The 6,000-nt window shown below is 48.6% G+C and overlaps 1 pseudogene; it reads right to left on the minus strand.

The window, feature by feature from the left end:
* Nucleotides 1–313: 313 nt before the first annotated feature.
* LOC134936929 (5S ribosomal RNA) lies at nucleotides 314–432 on the minus strand (annotated as a pseudogene).
* Between the last annotated feature and the right edge of the window lie 5,568 nt (nucleotides 433–6,000).

The following is a 6,000-nucleotide window of genomic DNA, read 5'->3' on the forward strand; positions in this document are numbered from 1 at the left end:
CTCTGTTAGATAGAGTACATAAATGAAGTACAAGGAGTGGAATGTCCAAGGGAGATATACAATGTACTCTTTATATATAAATTCTCTTCCAAATTTTGATCACAATTTACTTAAAAACTTCAATTTATTTACATATCAACATTGAACAATACATTGCAGTCAATACATTTGCTGTGTCAATGTCAAATGGCTATCACATCCACATTAAAATACAGACATCACATACATAAATGATAAAATATAAACAAATTGTTAATCCAGTAGTGTTTCTCAATTAATGAAGGTCTGATGTTCTCACATCCGAACCAAACCCTACCTACAGCACCTTGCATTCCCAGGTGGTCTCCCATCCAAGTACTAACCAGGCCCAACACTGCTTAGCTTCCAAGATCAGATGAGATTGGGCATATCCAGTGTGGTGGGGCTGTATATTCACTACGGCTGGCCGGCGGTCGGGCTCCCGGCGACCAGCATCCCGGCGGGAGCCCGACCGCCGGCTTACCGACAGCTTGGCGAGCGCAAATGAGCCCCTTGCGGGCTCGCTGCGCTCGCCACGCTACGGGCACGGTGGCGCGCTACGCGCGCCACACTATTTTATTCTCCCTCTATGGGGGTCGTGGACCCCCACGAGGGAAAATAATTGTCGGTATTCCGGCTGTCGGGCTCCCGGCGCCGGTATACTGAGCGCCGGGAGCCCGACCGCCGGCAAACAGAAGACCACCCTATATATATATATATTAGGTATAGACTGTAAATTGGATAATTCTTATAATGTTTCCCAGTGACCTGTAACATATATCCCCTCACCAGAGAATCATCTAAGCAAGAGGCCCAAGGCCGATTAGTACCAGTTGTTGGTTTATTAGCACAGGTTTTAAACATACACAATAAAAAGTTGTACAGAAATAAAATTTGTGTATCAGTGAGAAATGTCCAGAACATGATGAGGATGATGATGATAGTAAGTTAGATCCTCCCTCGCCTTAACAGGGTGTGAGCTTAATAGGGAGAATTTTCACAAACTGGACTAATAACTCGCGGCTGACAGATGCTACGCGTTTCGCCTAATCGACTTCATCAGGGGTAGTTCAATAATAAATGCAGGACCAAGTACGAGGTTGGAATAATGTATACAAATGGTCATGCAGCAACCTGGATGTGTTATTTAAAACCAATTAAGGTTTTTGAATCCCAATAGCTTTGATAGAACTCATCAACTAATAGGTACAGTAGTGTGTATATATAGGTGTCCTTGAAAGCACCTGAATAAACTAGAAAGCTTTTACATCCAGATGGCTTTAGTAAAACTTGCAAAAACTTTTCAGAATGGTATAGCAGGAGTTAAAAAATGTTTTTTAGGCAATGAAACCTCCACGGTAGGATTCACAAGTGGATCAGAAGTGATTGTGCAGCAGACAAATGTGTGAAGGTTTCAGAATTCTACTGCCCCTGCCGTATCTCACCCTGACGCAATGCAGTGGGGTTGTAGTGGCCCCCTACCTTTCCGGTCACGTCACCATGCGCATGCTCGCATCATGTCTAGCACTTCTGAGGCACGAGGCTACCCCCAACACCTCTCACCTCTCTTCATTGTTCCCGACACCTGTCCGCCGCTGCTTCTCCTGTGCAGACATCCTTCCCAAATTTCCCAGCGAGTCAGGACAAAGCGCTATGGCTGCCAGGACAGCTGCACAGCCCCCAGAACCCCCAAACCAGGGCTGACCTGCCTCAATCAGGACATTTGCCCTTCCCAGCCAATGCCATTCATCACTTTAAAATGGCAGCGGGGTGAATAAACCAATCACAAGCCTAGGACTGAGACTGCATGTGGCAGGCCCTGGGGCTCAGCGAGGTGTCAGTAAATGGCTTACAGTTGGTAGTGGTGCAGGGGTAGGGTATTGATTTCCACTAGTCATCAGCCTAGTGGCCACCGAGGCAAAATACACCTGAATTCCCCCCATAGAGGTGAGGAGCAGCGTTTGCCTTTTCATTATATAGGATGCTTTGACCTGATAAGTCTCCCTTCTCTGCTTGCTGGTGGAACACTGAACCACAGACTTTATTTCCACACGATGATTGACGTGGCTGTGTGTGCAGCTGCCAAGGGAAGGGGGTGGGGTGGGGCAAACTGAGACAGGCATGTGGTCTGAGGAATGGCGTCTAGGCCAAGGGGAAGAATGGAAAGGGGGGGGGGGGGTTGTCAGCGTCTTATCGTGTCCCCATCCTGACATCTTCAAGGTTAAGGAAGTCTTTTAATAGCCATAGAAATAGGATCTGCTGCACAATACAGCTGACATCACACCACGTCCCCAGTGACATCACACACCCCTTCCCCAGTCGTGGTATGAGCAGGACTGACAGGTAGACTCTGAGAGATATGGATCAGAGTCGCAGAGAGAACTGCTTCACGGGCAAGTGGTACCCCGTCGACCAGTGCTGTGACCTATTTATAGGACTAGAGTGTGAGCTGTGCGGACGGTTATACATCTGGATGCTCTTCCTATGGGATAGGAAGGCTATGGGGACTGCAAAAGAAACAGGCATTGCAGGAGAAGTACCAGCTAACACTGGAACGGGCCGTTACGTATGCAATATGGCTGGCGGAGAGGCGGGCTTAGATTGCAGTGCCATTTGTAAAGCAAAGACCAAGAAGCTTACATGCGTCTAAGTGAAATAGAGGCCCTGGACTATGGACACTTAGGGGCAGATTTAATTAGCCGCGGTGCTTACTGCGAGGAGATAGACTCGGACTTTAACACCTGGAGCTATTCAATTATAAGCCCATATCATCGTATTATTAATAGATTCAGGAGGGTGCGAGCAGAAATCCGTGGGGCACTGCTACAAGCCATCAGTAAGCACTACGGCTAATCTGCTCCTTAAAGTGAGAGAATTGGTCTCAGACTACAGTACCAACCATCAGTAGAGCACAACAGTTTCACAGAGAGAAGCCAGTTAGGCCACAGCTGTGTGATTAACTTCACTCCTGTCACATCTGACCTATCCTCAATAACACATCACTCCTGACATACTCTGTGCTACTGTGGGACCTTGCTCCTCCCACTATATAACTCTCAGTCTGTGGCTTCCTGCTGCCTCCATTCCCCTCCTCACATCATGTCACTGCCCCTGTCACATGCAGCCCTGTCCTCACTGACACATCACTCATCTCCTGATATACTCTGTGCTGCTGGGGACCCTGCTCCTCCCACTATATAACTCTCAGTCTGTGGCTTCCTGCTGCCTCCATTCCCCTCCTCACATCATGTCACTGCCCCTGTCACATGCAGCCCTGTCCTCACTGACACATCACTCATCTCCTGATATACTCTGTGCTGCTGGGGACCCTGCTCCTCCCACTATATAACTCTCAGTCTGTGGCTTCCTGCTGCCTCCATTCCCCTCCTCACATCATGTCACTGCCCCTGTCACATGCAGCCCTGTCCTCACTGACACATCACTCATCTCCTGATATACTCTGTGCTGCTGAGGACCCTGCTCCTCCCACTATATAACTCTCAGTCTGTGGCTTCCTGCTGCCTCCATTCCCCTCCTCACATCATGTCACTGCCCCTGTCACATGCAGCCCTGTCCTCACTGACACATCACTCATCTCCTGATATACTCTGTGCTGCTGGGGACCCTGCTCCTCCCACTATATAACTCTCAGTCTGTGGCTTCCTGCTGCCCCCATTCCCCTCCTCACATCATGTCACTGTCCCTGTCACATGCAGCCCTGTCCTCACTGACACATCACCCATCTCCTCAGAGCCGGCCCTAACTAATATGATGCCCTAGGCAAGATTTTGGCTGGTGCCCCCTAGCACCACCGCTGGTTCTGCCTCTGACCTTGCACCTCTTTCCCAGCACCATCACCCCTCACCCATAGCAGTCCTTGTACCCCCTATATTTTAAATAGGAACAGTTCGCACATTTGACGCACAGCCCAAAAAGGGGCATCTTCTTGCTGGGAAGGGGCATGGCCACACAATAGTAACCCCAATTCCAATTACGCCACACAGTACTGCAACTTTATTCACATTTGATCATGCGATAGTGTCCATAATTCATATTACATCCCACAGTAGTATCACTTTACCTTATAAACGTTACTCCTCACAGTAGAGCCCCTTATTCACATTACATCACACTGAATTGCTCCTTATTCACATTACACCACACCTTATTGCTCTTTATTCACATTAGACCACACAGTAGTGCCCTTTATATATGCAACGCCACATAGTAGAGCACCTTATACACATAATGCCACACATTAGTAATGTATTTATACACAATTCCACACAGTAATGCCCCTTACACAAATGAGACACATTAATGTCCTTATAAACATAATGCACCTTACACATTATGACAACCTTTATTAATGCCCTTTTACACATAATGTCCCTTACACATATGCCGCACATTATTAGTGCCCCTATACACATAATGACACACATACAGTAGTACCCTGTTACACATATGCCGCACATTATTAATGCCCTTATATACATAATGACACACATAGTGCCCCCTACACATTTGCTGCACATTAGTGCATTTTTACATGACACACATAATGCTCCTTACACATATTCTGAACACTACTGCACAACCAACCCACTCACATGCACACAGCACTCACACTGCCTCTGCTTGGATACAGTTGTGTCCTCACAAATCTTGCATCAATGCTAATGTCGGGCACTTTTTTTTTATGAAAATGCATCTTATTTGCATTACTATGTGGCTAGGATGCACAAGCAGCTTCTGCTGATTAAACTGATATGCAGCATGCCAATATACTGTGTGAGACTGTGGCTGTATCTGCATATGAAATGCTACATACAGAATATAGGCATGCCGCATATCATTTTAATCAGCAGAAGCTGATGATGCCCCTAGGCTTATCAAATGCCCTAGGCAATTGCCTAGTTTGCCTATGCCTATGGCCGGCTCTGCATCTCCTGATATACTCTGTGCTGCTGGGGACCCTGCTCCTCCCACTATATGACTCTCAGTCTCTGGCTTCCTGCTCCCTCCATTCCCCTCCTCACATCATGTCACTGCCCCGGTCACATGCAGCCCTGTCCTCACTGACACATCACCCATCTCCTGATATACTCTGTGCTGCTGGGGACCCTGCTACTCCCACTATATAACTCTCAGTCTCTGGCTTCCTGCTCCCTCCATTCCCCTCCTCACATCATGTCACTGCCCCGGTCACATGCAGCCCTGTCCTCACTGACACATCACCCATCTACTGATATACTCTGTGCTGCTGGGGACCCTGCTACTCCCACTATATAACTCTCAGTCTCTGGCTTCCTGCTCCCTCCATTCCCCTCCTCACATCATGTCACTGCCCCGGTCACATGCAGCCCTGTCCTCACTGACATATCACCCATCTCCTGATATACTCTGTGCTGCTGGGGACCCTGCTCCTCCCACTCTATAACTCTCAGTCTGTGACTTCCTGCTGCCTCCATTCCACTCCTCGCATCGTGTCACTGCCCCTGTCACATGCAGCCCTGTCCTCACTGACACATCACTCATCTCCTGATATACTCTGTGCTGCTGGGGACCCTGCTCCTCCCACTATATAACTCTCAGTCTGTGGCTTCCTGCTGCCTTCATTCCCCTCCTCACATCATGTCACTGCGCCACTGCGCCTGTCACATGCAGCCCTGTCCTCACTGACACATCACTAATCTCCTGATATACTCTGTGCTGCTGTTGTCATGCTCCTCCTACTATATAACTCTCAGCCTGTGGCTTCCTGCTGCCTTCATTCCCCTCCTCACATCATGTCACTGCCCCTGTCACATGCAGCCCTGTCCTCACTGACGCATCACTCATCTCCTGATATACTCTGTGCTGCTGGGGACCCTGCTCTTCCCACTATATAACTCTGTCTGTGGCTTCCTGCTGCCTCCATTCCCCTCCTCACATCATGTCACTGCCCCGGTCACATGCAGCCCTGTCCTCACTGACACA

This window comes from Pseudophryne corroboree, chromosome 6, assembly GCF_028390025.1.
Source record: "Pseudophryne corroboree isolate aPseCor3 chromosome 6, aPseCor3.hap2, whole genome shotgun sequence".
Lineage (NCBI taxonomy): Eukaryota > Metazoa > Chordata > Amphibia > Anura > Myobatrachidae > Pseudophryne > Pseudophryne corroboree.